At 45.1% G+C, this 20,250-nt stretch overlaps 1 pseudogene; it reads left to right on the plus strand.

Moving 5' to 3' along the window:
* Positions 1–139: 139 nt before the first annotated feature.
* Positions 140–19,767, plus strand: LOC129856080 (dynein axonemal intermediate chain 4-like; annotated as a pseudogene).
* Positions 19,768–20,250: the final 483 nt, after the last annotated feature.

Raw genomic sequence — 20,250 nt, forward strand, 5'->3', positions numbered from 1 at the left:
GCAAGCCACTGTAGATTCCAGGCTCAGGCCTCAGTAACGCATAATGTAAAATAGATCCACGCTTGAAATGTTGTTTTGATAACTTTGCATGCAACTTGTTTCCTTCACCCTGTCTGATAGAAAGAGGAACAATCTGTACATGAAGTTCTGTAAGAACAGAATGGGGAATGATAAGTACATGGAGCATTCCATGCAGACGTTTAATGGAGCGCCCAAGCCCAAGGCAGGTCAGAATGCACTTTGTACTTTCTCCTCAATTCTCCTTGCTATGTCTGTTGTTCTTATACCAATATATTTACTTTTGGTTAGGCTGTCTTGGACACATTCAATGCTAAAAGCTAAATTGCAGTATACAGGAAAAAGTAAATAGCACTTAGCTAGCTGAAGAAAAAAATGGAGAGCAGATAATCGTCTCTAGCTTCAGAGGGCCTGGCTGCTCCTGGAAAATCTCACCTTCTTCAGGCTAGGGTCCTTTTTTCTCAATTTCCGCCTGAGGGAAATGCTATTACAATAGAAAGTATAGGGAAATAATTAAATCTAGCTCCCAGTATGCAATTCCTATGGCTTTCACTGGGTGTCAGCACTCAATGTTCAAGGTTTAAGGCTTGTTTCTTCCAAAACGAGTGAGTGTAACGGATGTGAAATGGCTAGCTAGTTAGCGGGTACGCGCTAGTAGCATTTCAATCAGTTACGTCACTTGCTCTGAGACTTTAAGTAGGGTTGCCCCTTGCTCTGCAAGGGCCGCGGCTTTTGTGGAGCGATGGGTAACAACGCATCGTGGGTGTCAGTTGTTGATGTGTGCAGAGGGTCCCTGGTTCGCGCCCGGGTCGGGGCGAGGGGATGGTTTAAAGTACAACTGTTACATTGATGCTGTTGACCCGGATCACTGGTTGCTGCGGAAAAGGAGGAGGTTGAAAGGGGGGTGAGTGTAACGGATGTGAAATGGCTAGCTAGTTAGCGGGTACGCGCTAGTAGCATTTCAATCAGTTACGTCACTTGCTCTGTGACTTTAAGTAGGGTTGCCCCTTGCTCTGCAAGGGCCGCGGCCCAATTGATGCTGTTGACCCGGATCACTGGTTGCTGCGGAAAAGGAGGAGGTTGAAAGGGGGGTGAGTGTAACGGATGTGAAATGGCTAGCTAGTTAGCGGGTACGCGCTAGTAGCATTTCAATCAGTTACGTCACTTGCTCTGAGACTTTAAGTAGGGTTGCCCCTTGCTCTGCAAGGGCCGCGGCTTTTGTGGAGCGATGGGTAACAACGCATCGTGGGTGTCAGTTGTTGATGTGTGCAGAGGGTCCCTGGTTCGCGCCCGGGTCGGGGCGAGGGGATGGTTTAAAGTTATACTGTTACATAAGCATAATGAGTTTTACTACAGGGACACAGTCTTAGAAATTAATTTGTGCGAGTGCCATGAAGACAACGCGCACCTGCTAATATTGGTTTCCTATTGAACATACGTCTTTCCGTATGAAATATTATAGTTTGATTACATTTTAGGATATCTGAGGATTAAATAGAATTTTATTTTGACTTGTTGAAGCAAAGTTTAGGGGTACATTTTTGGATTCCTATCATGGCATGTTGAACGAGTCGATAACTCAAATCAATGGCGCCTACTAAACTGACTTTTTGGGATATAAAAAAGGATTTTATCTAACAAAACAACACTACATGTTGGATGACAAATCAGAGGAATATTTTCAAAAAGTGTGTGAATATTTAATCGCTATTTGTGAATTTATGAAACCTGTGCCGGTGAAGAAATATTTTGATGTGGGACGCCAGCCTCAAACAATCGCATGGCATGCTTTTGCTGAAAAGCCTACTGTAAATCGGACAGTGCAGTTAGATTAACAATAATTTAAGCTTTCAACCGATATAAGACACTTGTATGTAAAAAAGCCCATATTAATTTTTATATTTTTTTATATTTTTAATATGGGTAGCTTCTCAGAGATGGACATAATACTGAAAATAGCAAACAAAGCAAGAGAAGAAAATATCCATTCAGCAGTCCATTAATCAATTGGTGTGTGTGTGTGCTGCGGGGTTAAAGCTACAAACACATGGGCTCCTTTTTCCATCATTGTTATCATGGATTCACACGCAGAACTAATGTCCTCCCTCAATGACGTACAGATTGCTGTCATCTTGTCGTTCTCCTGTTTCAACTCATCGAGCTGACCTTGGGAGAACTGCAAACTGTTCTTCAGGTCTTGGACCTCTCGGTTAGGTCATCCATTCTTTTAATAGTTGAATCAACCAGTATTTGGACAAAACACTTGAAGCTATTTTCTTGTTGATGTAACAACTACTTGTAGAACAATTTTTGTTTGCTTAAAGATCCTTCACGTGTGTAAGATAGACACAACTGTCCTCAACAGTACTCAACGTAGGTTATGCTGTTTCTCCTCGCAGTTCCAGACAGGGCAGGTCACAGGGAAGATTGACAACAACAGACAGCAGGGATCTAGACAGCCACAAATCCGGGACAATCCGCGGTCCCAGCCACAATGGCTAACCGTGTCGCGGGCTGCATTCAAGCCCTCAAGAAAACCCTGCTAGCTGCTACGCCAAATAGCTCCTCTGACCCGTCCTTGGTCGGCAGGATCACTGGATAGAGACTAGCAGTCCCAGCAACTGATGCCAACTGCGTCGCAGGATCCATTTAAGTCATTTAGCATGACAGGATCCAAACTAAAAAGTTAGCTAGAGACTAGCAGTCCCAGAGACTAGCAGAGACTAGCAGTCCCAGCAACTGATGCCAACTGCGTCGCAGGATCCATTTAAGTCATTTAGCATGACAGGATCCAAACTAAAAAGTTAGCTAGCTACTAAGAACTTTCCAATACTTTCAAAACAACAATTAGAGCCATACTATATTTCTGCGCTCGTGAGCGAGCGTTACAACCCTGCCTGGAAAACGCCCTCCATTCACTTTTTATGGTAATAAAAACGGCCTCATTTGCTGTATGATTTGAAGATGTTGGAACTGGGCCATGACAGTTTCTAAATGAAAGCGCAATGGCAAATTTGAGGTTTGGGCAGAGTGTATTTTAGTCTTTTGCAGTTACTTTTTTTTCCAAAAATGCACGCTGCCTATAGTGAGTGCCAAAAACTGGCCGCACATTCTGCAAGATTGTCTAATCTAACAATTTACAAGTAAATGCTACAGTCCACACTTCTATGCAATTTTTATGCATTTTATGTTTTTTTATAAATACATAATTGTGTTTCTATCTCCTGCTTTGGTATAGGTTCTGAGATTAATTAGGCTATGATGTTGCGCTCCTATCGCACAGCAATACTGTAGCCTACCCATAGCCTACTGTCAAATATTGTAAAGAGGCTACCGGTCTATTTACTTTTGAGCATGGTTGGCTATTTAATGAGCGATGGTTAAATGCATAGCGGGAATAAACCAGTCATGTCAGAAAAGGAGAGACATGTCCTGCAATATAATAAAATAAATATGTTAGGCGACCCGCTGCTATGCAATCTCCTTATCAACGGCAAATGCGTCTGTTTTATCACTAAGCCTAAGTTTTAATGTTTTTATTATCCAAACATTATTATAATTCCTGTGCATCAAACACCTCCATTTCCTCCAAAATAACAATATTTGCTTGCAATACAGTTGATAAACCACTAGAAGTTGTGCGTACACATGGTTCAAGATTTGCGTGGAAGTACGCACACTTTCCCATCATGTTCAAAATGGATAAATCTTTTTTTGTGCGCAAACCCCTTTCAGAAATGATGCCCCTGATGTTTTAAATGTGTACTGTGTCCTCTCCACAGCCACCACTTGGGACATGTACGACTCGTTCTGTAGCACAGGCCTGGTGGAGGCTGCCCCCAGACACAGACAAGGCCAGCATCTCTGAGATTATAATTTCAGTTTGCGGTCGGAGACATTTATAACGTTACATATTGAATGCTTTATGACTGAGGAACAACAATGGGTGCTATCCAGACCCTGACAGTGTGCCCAACTCTGTTCCTACGGTGGTGAGCAGAAGAGTTCCCTGGATAAGGAGAGCACTCCGACCCCCACCCCGGAGTGCCTCTGGTCCTTCAGCCTTGAGCTGACTGCAAGACGGAACATCGGCGGCATGGCCTGGAACAAGGGGAACCCAGTATGTACCAGTCGCACCCCAACAATGATTTATTTATGTGTCCACTAGTACAGGGTTTCCCAAACCCGGTCCTGGCGCCCCCGCTGGGTGCACGTTTAGTTTTTTACCCTAACACTACACAGCTGATTCAAATAATCAAAGCTTGATGATGAGTTGGTTATTTGAATCAGCTGTGTAGTGCTAGTGTCACGCCCTGACCATAGAGAGCCCTTGGTTCTCTATGGTGTTTAGGTCAGAACGTGACTAGGGGGGTGTTCTAGTCAATGTATTTCTATGTTGGTGAGTTGTATGGTTCCCAATTAGAGGCAGCTGGTAATCGTTGCCTCTAATTGGGGATCATATTTAGGTAGCCTTTTTCCCACCTGTGTTTTGTGGGTAATTGTTTTGTTTAGTGCATTGTGTGCTATGAACAGCACGTTCATTTTGGTCTTTGTTGTTTTGTTAAGTTTCACTTTGAAATAAAATATGTGGAACTATACGCACGCTGCGCTTTGGTCCTGTCCTTTTGAAGAACGTGACAGCATATCCCACCACACAAGGACCAAGCAGCGTGTTCATGAGGTAAAGGAGTTTTGGACATGGGAGGAGATCATGGGAGGACACGAGACCCTTCCTTGGCGGGAGTTGCAGAGGACGCAGGACGGACAGCGACGACGCCGGGGACCGCGGCCACAGAAACCCCAAGATTTTTGGGGGGTGGGGGGCACGAGGGGTGGTCAACTGAGCAGCGGGGAGTGCCAGAGCCCGCCTGGGAGTCGATGATACAGTGTGAGGAAGGATACCGGAGAGAGGGGTTAGCTAGGAGTATGCGGCAACGCAGGCGTTTGGAGGAGTGTGTCATCAGTCCGGTGAAACCTGTGCCGGCTCCATGCACCGGGCCTCCAGTGCACCTTCCCAGTCCGGTACGTCCTGTGCCAGATCCCCACACTCATCCTGAGGAGCCAGAGACCGTTAGGGAGGCAATGGAGAAGTTGGGAGATAGAGATGTTGGTCAGGTGTGTTCTGCACAACATTTGACCTGGTGCATCATGGGCCAGCTCCCCGCATCCTCCCGGAAGTGCGTGTCACCAGTCCGGTGACACCTGTGCCGGATCCACACACCAGGCCTCCAGTGCGCCTCCCCAGTCCGGTACGTCCTGTGCCAGCTCCACGCACCAGGCCTCCAGTGCGCCTCCCCAGTCCGGTACGTCCTGTGCCTGCTCCCCGCACTCGCCCTGAAGTGCGTGTCACCAGTCCGGTGCCACCTGTGCCGGCTCCACGCATCAGGCCTCCAGTGCGCCTCCCCAGTCTGGTACGTCCTGTGCCTGCTCCCCGCACTCGCCCTGAAGTGCGTGTCACCAGTCCGGTGCCACCTGTGCCGGCTCCACGCACCAGGCCTCCAGTGCGCCTCCCCAGCCTGGTACGTCCTGTGCCGACTCCACGCAACTAGGCCTCCAGTGCGCCTCTACAGCCCGGAACCTCCAGCAACTGTTCGCGGTTCGGAGCTTCCCGCGACGGTCAGCGGTCCGGAGAGTCCAGGCACAGCGTCCAGTCCCGCTCCATGGTCGGAGCGCTCTGCGCCGGTGTCCAGGCACGGCGGCCAACCCAGCTCCATGGCCGGAGCCTTTCTCTGCGCCGGTGCCCAGTACAGGCACGGTGTTCAGCCATGGCCGGATCCGGGGTCTGGGCGGGGGCTACGACCCGCACCGGAGCAGCCACCGACACTAGGCACCCCCCCTACCCTCGCCATTTGTTTTCAGGTTATGCGGCCGGAGTCCGCACCTTTGGGGGGGTACTGTCACGCCCTGACCATAGAGAGCCCTTGGTTCTCTATGGTGTTTAGGTCAGAGCGTGACTAGGGGGGTGTTGTAGTCATTGTATTTCTATGTTGATGAGTTGTATGGTTCCCAATTAAAGGCATCTGGTAATCGATGCCTCTAATTGGGGATCATATTTAGGTAGCCTTTTCCCAAACAGTGTTTTGTGGGATATTGTTTTGTTTAGTGCTATGTGTGCTACGAACGGCACGTTCATTTTGGTCTTTTTTGCTTTGTTATGTTTCACTTTGAAATAAAATATGTGGAACTTTACGCACGCTGCGCTTTGGTCCCGTCCTTTTGAAGAACGTGACAGCTAGGGCAAAAACCAAAACGTGCACCCAGGGGGGGCCCCAAGACCAAGTTTGGGAAACCCTGCTCTAGAAGACGACAATGATGGTAATGAATTTATTTATTTAGTGTGTTGTCTTTTGATATGTGTGTTCAAATTGTAAAATAACCTTAACTTCGTTAAAATGTATCTCTTTCTGTCTCCAGGACCTTCTGGCAGTGGGGTATGGACAGTTTGATTTCAAAGACCAGTAATCAGGCCTGGTCTACTGCTGGTCTCTGAAGAAACCCACGGGATGTCACTGACACCTCTCACATTCCTGTTTTTTGGCATCTCAGTTAATATCATTAGCTTCCACAATAGTGCTGTGCCTGTAACCTGGTCCCAGATCTGTGTGTGCCGTATAGCCAACCCCTATGGTCTTTACAATGACAAAACATTTGGCAAGACCTCACAAACCGATCTGAAACCAGACTACTGTACCTGTGCCAGGTTAGAGAATAGTTTTCTAGTGACTAAGCTAATAAGTCTTGTGTCTTGGATCTACAGTGGCCTGAGAGGATCTTTACCTGTGAGAGTGGAGTGACTGCTTTGGACTTCTCTGCTAGCAACGCCAGTCAGCTAGCTGTGGGGATGCATGACGGCAGACTAGCCACCTACAACGTCGAGACCAGAGAGAAGACAGCAGGTCTGTGTGTCCTCAGAGAAATCGAGACAAAATCTACATGTCTTATTTCTCATATACAGCAGGTGGCACTCAAAGACAGACAGACTAAATGATTGACAAAGCATAGCCCACGTCCACCAACATTTCTGCTTCATCCATAGGCTATATCTTTATGATTACTCAGTTGAGTTTATCTTTGAAACACAATGAATTATGAATTATTACAGTATCTCCTGTACATTTGTTCCCTGCCGTTTCTCATCATCCATCTCTATGTCTGTTGTTATGGCTGGTTACCTAAGCTGGGATGACAGAGTTACTGTATCTATTTTTAATCATCCCCATTTCCAGTAGACACTGAAATATATACTGATCTTATCTTACACAGACGTAACAAAGCTGGTAGAACTGGCATCTCTGACTGCTACAGGAAACTTGCGTAGTGACTGCACCTAGAAAAACGCCAACCCCGCACGGGAGGTTCACTACATTTGTAAAGAACCTCAAACTATTTATTTTAATTCAATATTCAATTTTTCAATTGAACCTTTATTTAACTAGGCTGGTTCTTAGTTGACGTGCACTTATTTGTGTGTGTGTTTATCCCTGTGTAGTGACTGTGCCCACAAACACTATAGCCCAGTTTGGCAGGTGAGGTGGATAGACCATGAGAGGGGTCCGTCAGTGGAGGATAAGGGAGAGAATGTGTCTGCAGATGGCAGGATCAGCAAATGGTTCCTGTGGAAATGCCTTGACTGTGTAGGTACAGATTTACTTTTAATATCTGAAAGTTATGGGAAAGCTTTATCTTAGTGTTTTCAAAAAAGTGTGCCCCCTCCAAATATCCACTCACTGGAGACTATTCGTCCTATTTTTGTAGACCCTTTTGCAGACAACTCTTGAAGACATTTCCCTGCATAACCTTCCAGTAATAAGCATACCCGTAATGTCCTTTAACCTGTGCCTCCCCAGACCTGATGAAGCTGAAGAGGACAAGGAATGAGAAAGCCAATAAGCAAGCTAGAGAGGAAGAGCGAGGCATGATATCACGATATCAAGGCGTGATATCATGCCATCCCACGGTGAGCGTCCAGAGTTTTTTCATGTTTACGTTTTCCTAAAGGATAGTTACACATGTATTGCTTTAGTTACTTAGCTAGGCCTTCAAATTCCTTTTGGAACATAGGCCATCGACAAACAGTGTCCATCCCATTTTGTCATTAATTCGAGATGTATTACATACAGTTGAAGTCGCAAGTTTACATACACCTTAGCCGAATACATTTAAACTCAGTTTTTCACAATTCCTGACATTTAATCCTAGTAAAGATTCCCTGTTTTAGGTCAGTTATGCTCACCACTTTATATTAAGAATGTGAAACGTCAAAATAATAGTAGAGAGAATGATTTATTTCAGCTTTTATTTCTTTCATCACATTCCCAGTGGGTCAGAAGTTTACATACACTCAATTAGTATTTGGTAGCATTGCCTTTAAATTGTTTAACTTGGGTCAAACGTTTCGGGTAGTCTTCCACAAGCTTCCCACAATAAGTTGGGTGAATTTTGGCCCATTCCTCCTGACAGAGCTGGTGTAACTGAGTCAGGTTCGTAGGCCTCCTTGCTCGTACACGCTTTTTCAGTTCTGCCCACAAATTTTCTATAGGATTGAGGTTAGGGCTTTGTGATAGCCACTCCAATACCTTGACTGTTGTCCTTAACCATTTTGCCACAACTTTGGAAGTATGCTTGGGGTCATTGTCCATTTGGAAGACCCATTTGCGACCAAGCTTTAACTTCCTGACTAATGTCTTGAGATTTTGCTTCAATATATCCACATCATTTTCTTTCCTCATGATGCCATCAATTTTGTGAAGTGCACCAGTCCATCCTGCAGCAAAGGACCCCCACAATATGATGCTGCCACTCCTGTGCTTTACGGTTGGGATGATGTTTTTCGGCTTGCAAGCCTCCCCCTTTTTCCTCCAAACATAATGATGGTTATTATGGCCAAAAAGTTATATTTTTGTTTCATCAGACCAGAGGACATTTCTCCAAAAAGTACGATATTTGTTTCCATGTGCAGTTGCAAACCGTAGTCAGGCTTTTTTATGGCGGTATTGGAGCAGTGGCTTCTTCCTTGCTGAGTGGCCTTTCAGGCTATGCTGATATATAGGACTTGTTTTACTGTGGATATAGATACTTTTGTACCTGTTTCCTCCAGCATATTCATAAGGTCCTGTTCTGGGATTGATTTGCACTTTACGCACCAAAGTACGTTCATCTCTAGGAGACAGAATGAGTATCCGTCCTGAGCGGTACGAAGGCTGCGTGGTCCCATGGTGTTTATACTTGCGTATTATTGTTTATCAAGATGAACGTGGTACCTTCAGGCATTTGGAAATTGCTCCTAAGGATGAATCAGACTTGTGGAGGTCTACAATTAGTTTTTCTGAGGTCTTGGCTGATTTCTTTTGATTTTCCCATTGATGTCAAGCAAAGAGGCACTGAGTTTGAAGGTAAGCCTTGAAATACATCCACAGGTACACCTCCAATTGACTCAAATTATGTCAATTAGCCTATCAGAAGCTTCTAAAGCCATGACATCATTTTCTGAAATTTCCAAGCTGTTTAAAGGCAGTAAACTTCTGACCCACTGGAATTGTGAATGATAAGTGAAATAATCTGTCTGTAAACAATTGTTGGAAAAATTACTTGTGTCATGCACAAAGTAGATGTCCTATCTGACTTGCCAAAATTATAGTTTGTTAACAAGAAATGTGTGGAGTGGTTGAAAAACGAGTTTTAATGACTCCAACCTAAGTGGATGTAAACTTCCAACTTTAACTTCTGTGTTAATACTTTTTGTTAATAGTTTATTTATTGGTTCTGTGTCTTTAGGACTCCAACATCTACCTGGCTGGTACAGTGGAGGGCCACATACACAAGTGTTCCTGTTCTTACAACGAGCAGTTCCTTGAGACCTAGAGAGCACACAAGGTTAGGATCAGTTCAACCTAGGGCTGTTGCAGTGACCATATTACCGCCACACCGGCGGTAATATGAAGGCAGTCAAATTCCACATGACCGTTTAGTCACGGTAATTAGGCTTCAAGCTCTGATGCTGCTGCTGGTCATTAGTAGCCTATTAAACTTGCTAACTGCCTGGTACTCAGTACTCTATTGTCCCTCTAATCACTCTGACAACAATGCAAATGTAGTCAAATCTAATCAAACACTTCATGAGAGCCTATGAGCTCATGTTGCGCAACATTTCTATAGGCTATGCAATTGCTGAAGAAAACAGTGATGGACGCTAATAAAAAGACACAGATCCCATGAGCTTTCTATAGGCTAGGCCTACTATATTTATTTGTTAACTTTCCTAATATGAAGCACATTGCTTATATTTTCAGCAGAAATATAGCCTACCTGGCTGGCATGAAAATAAATCACGGGGAAAAGCGTTCTCCATTCGCTATTGAAGTGCATAGATTACATGTCTTTTTCCCCACTGTCCCTGTTCCCATAGAGGTGCATCATAATGGTCCATTCTAAATCCTAACAAATGTCACATATATATTATTTTGTGTATGTAAATAAAATATTAAATCAAGAATAGTCTGAGTGACAATATTAGCATATCACTTGTGACCTAAATATTTTCACTTGTGAATGATGCCCAGCATAGGAAACAATGCCTTTTTTTGCGACTTGACCGAATCATAGTCACACACCTCATGTAGCCAAGCCCATAGGTCTATATGTTCTAATAAGGTTTGTATCACAACTAAAGTGGTCAAATAACTATTTAAAATTAAGCACATTAATCCACTTTACAATACAAGGGGTGTAGAGCCTAACTGGCATATACTGTATAAGCAGCACGTGAGTTTCACGTTTGGGGAAGATATTTTTCACCATAAAAATGTAACATTATGTACAAAATAAGTTACAAATAACGCAAAAAAAACCACACGAGCACAATTGGTTAGGAGACTGTAAAACGGCAGCCATTCTCTCCGGCGCCATCCTATCCTACTACAAGTAGTAGTACGTTTTATTGTCAAGTTTGCTGTCATAAACTTAATCAGAAACCAATTTACAATCATAGATAATAGTACACTAGCACAAAACTTGTAAACAAATTTAATTGGACTTTGGTGACTATGTAAGTACTTATTAAACCTCTGGATTTAGGCTGGATGTGTCAAAGTGTAGTCCATACATGTATCATCGATGAGGATAATGATTGTTTTAGCTGTCAGCCATGAATTCCCTAGTTTAAAAGGGACTACCTTCTGAAAGCTGTGCAATTTTTAATACATTTTGACATTGTGGGCCAGCCCCCAGCAATTCGCGTTTCATCCAATGAGCTTCAGCCCCACGCCATTTGAGCAACAGTTAGCAAGATGCACACACAGCGGAGAGATAGAGCAATGACTTCCTGCATATATCTGAACAGATATGTCAGTGCGCATTTTTCAGGGACACATTTAGGCTCCTGGGTGGTACTTCAGAACTACTGGCAAAAATGTATGCAAATTGAAATGAGAAACTCTTCAATATAATACAGTTTAAAATAAGCAATATATACAAAACAACAATATCACAAAGACAAGGTTTGGAAAATACAGGATTACTTGGGTAGACATTTACCTTACATTTTGTCATTTAGCAGACGCTCTTATCCAGAGCTACCTACAGGAGATTTGCTCAAGGGCACATACACAGATTTTCACCTTGTCGGTGCAGGGATTTCAACCTGTGACCTTTCTGTTACTTGCCCAATGCTCTAACTGCTAGGCTACCTGCATTTCTTAAACCCCTGTGGTAAATGGTGTGTGCTTTGATCAGTTTAGTGATGTATGGGATCGGAGAGTTCTGATAGCGGCCTGTCCGTGTTATGGGAGTGTTCAGTTTGTGGCTGTTGAGTGTTACCAGTCCAGAGACCTGTTGTCCGCTTGGAGAAAGACAGTTGACAAACTGGGAGCTAGGCAGGGATTTAAAAATGTGAGGCAGATCTGCTCCTCCATCTTTTCTAAAAGGACACGATTGGGTTTCGAGGGCTTCACGATAGCTGGTGTGTGGATTATTATTCCACTCCAGTTGACCAGTCACGGTTTGAGTGAGGCCAGGGTACCAGGCAGGAAGTAGGTATATTTAATACAACACAAATCTGACTGGGAGATCGTTTGGAGTTGTGTCTCAGCCATGCGACACATGATTGTAATTAAGATATTGACTGCAAGCGAAGTGTTCAAAAAACATATCAAATGTTTTGTACCTCAAAAACACTGTGTTTTACACTGACTGAATGGTGGCTTCATTTATAATTTTCCTTTGTAGGGAGAGACGCATTCATCGAGCCAGAAGAGGGGAGGGAAACCCTCACCCTAACTCAAGAAGGACGAGGAGGGGATTTAGCCGTTCTACTTAGCTGAATTGCTCATGAACTCAGGCGTGGTTCTCTGTAAGAGGGCGTCAAGTGGCTGTCTTTCCACAGCGGCTATGACTGGATATCTGATCAATTCTATCCAACTGACCTGCCCACGGAAGAAGTGGACTTGTTTGACATCCTACGCCTGTTCTTCCCCATCATACACAATGTACATTACCCCATGAAGAGCTGCAAAAAAACTCAAGGGTGGCCTGCAGGAAGTGGAAGAACAGCTGGAGCTGGGGAAGACCGGACAACAGCCCCAAGCTTGCTCAGACTCAGGCAAGGTTTTTCTTCAAGATGAGAGTGACATGTTCTTATTTTTATTTAATACTTAAGTATTATTTTTGCAACAGGAAATGGCGTGAGTGATTTCTGCATAATTTCAATTCATAATTACCCATTGATAACGGGGAAATGTAATTTGTTTGTTATTATGCATCTAACCTATAGAATTAAGTGTTCGATGTGTATTCTGCAAATGCAAGGCAAATATTTGATTAAAACAGGTAAACACAAATATGGAAATAAGTGGTTATAAAGGTGTACATTATAGTTCAGTTTATTATAAAGACCATTAGCTGTTGCTCATACAGCAAAACAATATGAGGAAGGTGTCCTTAATGTTTTGTACACAGTGTATATTATGTATTCGTGTGGTATAAGGGCTGGTGGCTAGGACAATGTGCAGACAATAGGTAATTATCAGGAATCAGTACCCCCCCCCCCCCCCCACCACCACCACCACCACCTGGCGTCCTAACTGGGTGCATACCTGGTTGAGCGGGGTCCCGGCGCTAGAACTCAGATAAGGCCTGGGTCCAGGATGTCCCTAGCGGAGACCCAGCACCTCTACTCCGGGCCATAACCCTCTGTCAACCAGGTACTGGTATCCCCTGCCCCTAGGTTGAACCTTCAGGTGGTGTCTCACCATGTACGCCGGTCAGCCATAGATGAGACGAGGGAGAGGAGTGGGCCTGGAAACAAGAGACAAGGTGCAGTCAGACATGGTTTTAACTCTAGACACAGAAAAGGTAGGAAAAATACAGAGGGTATGGGGCAACAGAGGACGAACAGCAGAGGGGCTAATGATTTTGGAGCGGCGGAGGGTCTCAGCTTCTGGGGAAGCGCCTCAGGCTTGACCTTCTTGGATACCGGTCGGTGCTGCAGAAGCGAAGTGGCCTGGGCCTTACTGAACCCCTCCCGGAGGTCCTGGTACTCTGCGGAGAGGGTCCGGGGCAATTTCCAAGCCCCAAGGAAAATGTCCCGGGGTAGGCAGAGCTGACTTCAGGCAATGAGTGTGGCAGGACGGGATCCAGCTCACGGTGGCACCAGTAGCCCAGTCAACGGAGGGATAGTGTTGCTGGAGCCAATAGAACCCCAATACCACAGGAACCTGCGGAGACTCAACCAGCAGGAATTGGATCGTCTCCATGTGGTTTCGACACTCGTAGGTTGACGAGGGTGGTCTGGTGGGTGACCTGGCCTATAGAGCACCCGTCCAGCGCTCTAACACCCATGGGAAGGGAGAGGGGTTGAGTGGGGATGCCCAGCTCGCACGCCAGGGTAATGTCCATGAGACTCACATCGGCCCCTGAGTTGATGAGTACTTGGAGAAACTTGGACTGGTGGCACCACAGCAGGGTGGCATGGAGAGGGGGGGCGAGTAAGTGGAGAAGAACAATCAGCTTTAAGACCCACTAGAGTACTCACTCCAACGAATGAGCTGGGTCTCTTGAAGGGACAGGTAGACACATAATGACCGACAGTACCGCAATACAGACAACTCTGGGTGTTAAGCCTAGCCCTGCCCGAGCTGCATCGACTCAGGAAGAGGAAACTCGGCAATCTTCGGAGGCTCTTGGAGGAACTCGGGTAAGCTCGAATCCTCTCGGGGACTTCCGGAGTTCATCAGATGCAAGGTGGGATCCTTGAGAGCGATTGGGACCTCAATCAGACCTCTTCTTTCTCCTACATTCCCGTAACCGTCCATCGATCCGAATGGTTAAGGCGATGAGTGAGTCGAGATCCGTTGGTAGTTCCCGGGCTGCAAGGTCGTCCTTTACCCCCGCCAATAATCTGTGCAGGAACGTGTCGAACAGCGCTTCCGGATTCTAGGTGCCCTCCGCTGCCAGCGTGTGGAATACCACCGCATAGTCTGCCACACGGAGGGTGTCCTGCCGAAGCTGGAGTAACTTCCGGACAGCCTCTCTCCAGGACACCGGAGCTTCAAAAACCCTTCCCTCCACCACGAATACCTCCAGACTGAGGCAGACGGCGGATTGTTACTCCCACACCGCCGTGGCCCAGGTGACTGCCCTCCCGGACATCAGCATAATAATGTACGCTATCTTTGAGCGGTTCGAGGGCTGCAGCTCAAAAACGAGGGAGCACTGGGAGAGAAAGGCCCGGTAGGTTCTGGAATCTCCATCATAGCGCTTCGGGGGAGGTAGGTGGGGTTCCGGGGAAACCGGGGTAACGGCACTGCTACCAGCCGGGTTACTGAGGGGCTGGGAGGTTACCGTCGTGGTATGCTGCCTAGTAGGCAACGCACGGAAGTGCTCCCGCAATGTGTCCAATGCTAGGTCGTGACGTTCAGCCACGTCCTGGAACCCTTCCATCAGACCACAAAGCATCTCCTCGTGTCTACCAATGAGGGCTCCTTGGGAGGAGATGCCATTGCAGAGCTGGTCCAAGTCTGCTGGGTCAGTCATGGCCAGTTCGTAAAATTAGCTATCAAGGTAAGACCCAAGTGCAGACTGTGTGAAGTAACAATGTTTATTATAACTACAGGGGCAGGCAAACGACAGGTCAAGGCAGGGAGGGATTGATAATCCAGAGCAGAGCCCAAGGTACAGGCCTGCAGGCAGGGTCAGAGACAGGCAGTGGTCGGGCAGGTACAGGGTCAGGCAAAGGTCAAAAACCAGGAGGACAAGGAAAAAGAGAGACTAGGGGAAACAGGAGCTGAGACAAACCACTGGTAGGCTTGAAAAAACAAGACGAACTGGAAACAGACGGACAGAAAACACAGGTATAAGTACCCAGGGGATAATGGGGAAGATGGGCGACACCTGGAGGGGGGTGGAGACAAGCACAAGGACGGGTGAAACAGATCAGGGCGTGACAGCTAATGTTCCTTCGAGCATTTTTTTTCTCTATTTGGATAAGTATTCACATATTATTCATTCTGGCAACACATGTTTAGCTCTGAACACATTTTTTGTTTTACACACTAAGTGAAATAGTTATCAGCAAGTATGAAATAGTCCCTAGTCTTATATCTATTTGAATAAAAAATAAATGAAAGCTATTTGTACAACAACTAACAAGTTACTTGTTTCCTTCAATATTGAATCAAAAACAGCTATGATAATCAAATCTCAAACCACTTTTGAAATAGACACATGCATTTCCGGAAGAAAGTGTGTTTTAACTCCATATCCCATAATCAACCACAGGTGCCTCAGACTATAACTGTTTCCTTGTAAGAAGTGTATTTATCCCCAGTGTGTGCCAACATTTGTAGATACAAGCAAATAAATACCTCTGCTGTATGGTTTTGGAACAACATTTCCTGATATTGGAAAACACAAAGCAACTACTGTAGACTATTTGGCTGGATGCATAGGCAACAGAAACAGTGGAAATCATCTCAGTGTCCCCTCCTCTCCCCCTTCACATATCCCTGGGGAATGGAGCTGGCTGGATGTAGTGGGTGTTGGGCCCCATCCTCGGGGGTGGGCCCACCAAGTCTGTGGAGCGATACTCTAGACAGAGTCTTTGGGTTAGAGTGTTAACATCACCTGTAAATGCACACTGGACAGGTGTAATGAACACGTGTAAAAATGATCATGACAAGCGTTCTAATCACCTGTAAATGCATACTGGAGAGGTGTAAAGAACATAACAAGCGTTCTAATCACCTGTAAATGCACACTGGACAGGTGTAATGAACATATGTAAAAATGACTTTTGACACTTGAAAAATGATCATAACATGTGTTCAAATCACCTGTAAACACACTGGACAGGTGAAAAAAATCATGTGTACCAAAAATAACATTTGACACGTGAAAAAAAGCAAGTGAAAAATGATAATTACAAGTGTTAAGACGTGTTCCAGTTAAGACGATTTGAACCTTTTTGCTTTCCATACCCGATGTGTCTGTCTTAACTTGTAGCCTGTGAGAAAGACCCGATCACGTGAAGGAGAGCCGTGTGAGTGAGAGACGCTTTGTATTGCGCAGCACACTCCGGGAGAAGGGCACAACGCAGCACCCCGGGCCGCAAAAGGCATGGATTTTTTGGGGGTGCATTACGGCCACAAAGGGGATGCCGCCGTGAATTTCGAGGCGTTATCAAGTGCTTGTCAAATACAGCCTGCGCAAAAAACTAAGCAGAGCAACTTTTTTCAAATCATCGTTAGTCTCATCATGCAGCCTTACATTGTATACCAAATCAAAGAACTAAAGTTACATTAATAACTCTAAAATATAAGAGTACCTGTTTCTTTGAATTATAAGCAAATCTTGTCTGCTAAATTACCTAGTATAGCCCACATCCATTCTGCATAGCCACATCAGGACCCAACATAAGGACAACTCAGAGTATGCTATTCTGTTCTTCTGAAATAGACTACATTTTCTTTATATCATACTTCTTTCAACCTGTCTAAAATAAATAATGGATTTATTGTGTAGGCTATATTACACAGATTTATTATACATTTTAAAATGGCGTGTAGGCTATGTGTGGAAGCCAGGAGATGCTAAATGTGTTGATGTTAATTAATGGTCAATTACTATGAGACTGACATTTATTTGCTTGACAATCACCGGCCGACGAAATTTCGAGACCTTCACAGCCCTAGTTCAACCCTAACCCTAATTGAACCACAACCCTAACCCTAGCTTCATGTCCACATCCCCATTCAACCCAAACCATAACCTCAACCACAACCCACACCCTAACTTAATGTCCCCATCCCGGTTCAACCCTAACCCTAGCCTCAACCCTTACCCTAGCCCTAACTTCATGTCCACATCCCAGTTCAACCCAAAATACAGCCTCAACCACAACTCTAACCCGAACCCTAGCTTCATGTCCTCATCCCAGTTTAACCCTAGACCCAACCACAACCATAACCCTTTGTGTCCACATCCCGGTTCAATCCTAGCCTCAACCACAACTCTAACCTTCTCCTTGCTCCCAGGGCCCTCTGTCCCGCATCACATGGGTCTCTGCTCTGCTCGGACATCTTCCTGAGCTGCTCCTCTGATTAGACAATCCAGCTGTGGCGGCAGGATCTGTTCCCTCCTGTGCTGTGCTTCACACGCACCCAGAGGACAGTCTATGACATCATGTGTTCCCCCAAGTGGGCCACTGTGCTTGGGGCCGTCCTGGGAGCCAGCAGGCGAGTCGTCTCTCTTTCTTTATCTCTATCCTTTTCTGTTACTTTCAATCTCTTAAGAAATTGAGGGAACAATTGATTTCACTCTGTCTCTTTCTCTCCCTCTCTAGTTCCGTATCTTAAAACGAAATTCCAAAGACATTATTGATCAACACGTTACTTTGAGCATCATGGCCTACTGTATGAATAATCATCGCCACCATGCCCTTATCTCTCTCCCCAGCCTGGACCCCACCATCGTGAGCCTTGTCTCTCTCCCCAGCCTGGACCCGACCATCGTGAGCCTTGCCTCTCTCCCCAGCCTGGACCCCACCATCGTGAGCCTTGCCAGTCCTGGGGTGAAGCTGACCTCCCTGCTGTTTGCTACTGAGACAGACTGCAACCTGGTGGGGGACAGTGACGGACAGGTCAGTGTCTACCACCTCAAGAACCTCACCATGGGAGAGGGAACTCAGGTGAGCAGGAGATTAGTGTGGCTGCTTTTTACAGCACACTCTTCAGGAGAATCTTAATTGAAAGTGCTTTTTAGGCCAAGACTAGGCTAAATGATGTGTCATGGAAACCGGCCCTTCAGGTTTGAGTATAAGCCAACTGCCTTGTATCAACTACAGGAAAGAGTAGAAAGATGCATAAACCTTGCAATTACAGTGTTTTATTGCTCTGTTCTTACAGAGGGACTCATCTCTGTGCAGTATGTACTATTCTGCATGACCTATGTGAGTCCCCATCTCAACCATTGAGAGCTTTAACTTTTAAACATGCTTCAAACTGTTTTCTGTGTGATGAATCAGTCTGATTACAGACCGCCTAAAGGGGCAATAAGCAGTTAGTACATCCATTTTTGGACTTATAAATAAATTATATGTACCCATTGATTCTCAAAGATTATTACTTATAAATGCCTCATGAGCTTAGTTCAACTGCCGTACCATATCAGAACCCAATTTAAACTTGTTTTACTCTAATGTTTGTAAACAAAGTAAATGTAAACAAACATTGTATAGCATAATAAACATGGTTAAAATTATAATCCAGTCCTTGCATCCATAGCTGTCTTTGAATTTGACAGTGGTTGCATTTCTCTAGCCCCATCCCCCTGCTTTATACCGAAGCAGTGGCGGGGAGCACGCTTTGTCATTGTTTCAACTGCTCATTGTCACTTGCTCTAGTACTTTGGTGACTAAGACTGTATTTTATAAACATACTGCTTTGGGCTGGATGTGCCAATGTGAAGTTTACCATTGAAAATGATCTATGAGCAGAATAACTGTCTGGCCTCAATTAGCCACAAAATCCCTAGTTTGAATGCACCTGTTTTCTTGAAGCTGTGCAGCGGCATTTTCCCTACATTCCCCCCCACGTGGGCTAACCCGCTAGCCATTTGAGTTCTAGCCAAGGAGCTTTAGCCCCTTACATTTGAGTGACAGCTAGCAATAGGCCTGCCCAGCGTTATCCAATGAGGTTGCAGGGTGGGCCTAACGGCTCAAGGGACACAGCAGAGAGTGAGAGCAATGACCTAGTGGACATATAGGACGTTGTACGCAATTTTCGGGGACCACATTGTGAGGGATACTACTTTCAGAACTACTGGCTAAAAAGTATACAAATGTAAAGGAGAATCTCTTTAAAGAGAAACTTCACTCAAAACAATTTTGCATCATCGTGATGACGTGGCCGGTGACTCTTTGCTTCTTGAAAGTCATATATCTTGAAAACGTGATTGCGGACATGCAAAATATTTTGGGACTGTATTAACAGTGGACTAATGAAAAAAATACCCCAAAGTTTTTGATTGGATTTTCCCATTAATTACCATATTCTGCCCAGATAAAGGCATAATTTCCTCTGTCTGTGGGGGCTGGCTAACTGTTGTTATCTCCATGGGCAAACAAAGTTTGCAGTAAAATGTCTTCCACAGAATTCAATAGTACATATTGTATTGTATCTTATGGCGTCTTTTCTCTCTCCCCTCGGGTGTATGACGTTAGAGGACATCATCGGCTCCACCTTGGCCAGCCAGCTGTGAGAGGGACAGAGCTTTCCATGGGTGGAGAGTAGATGGACACCCTGGGTCTTATGTGTCCCACAAGCCTGCCTCATCATTGGCTGTCTCCATAATGTTTGTTCCTCAGGGAAGTACTGTAGGAGACTGAACGTCTCCATTTTAGACCTCCAATGAGATTAGTGAAGAGTATGTCTGCAGACGGACTGCATATTTGCCTGTTTTGGTTTTATATTGAGAATAGAAAATATCATAATGTATTATTACCTTAAAACATGTTTCTGCTTGTACACTCACTCTCTCTCAAAGGTTAGATCAATATCTATATCAGACAAATGTTTCTTTACGTCTTTTTGATCTGGCCCAATGCCCAGTTCCAGTCTTCAATAATAGCATAACACAGAAATACCTGGAATTCATGTCATCCAATTTAAAGGAAGTTCTGCCTGATTCTATGAAGCTGCTGATCTTGTTGACCAAATCATACAGGAAAGGTGTCATTGAGCT

This window comes from Salvelinus fontinalis, chromosome 5 (assembly GCF_029448725.1).
Source record: "Salvelinus fontinalis isolate EN_2023a chromosome 5, ASM2944872v1, whole genome shotgun sequence".
Taxonomy (NCBI): Eukaryota; Metazoa; Chordata; class Actinopteri; order Salmoniformes; family Salmonidae; genus Salvelinus; species Salvelinus fontinalis.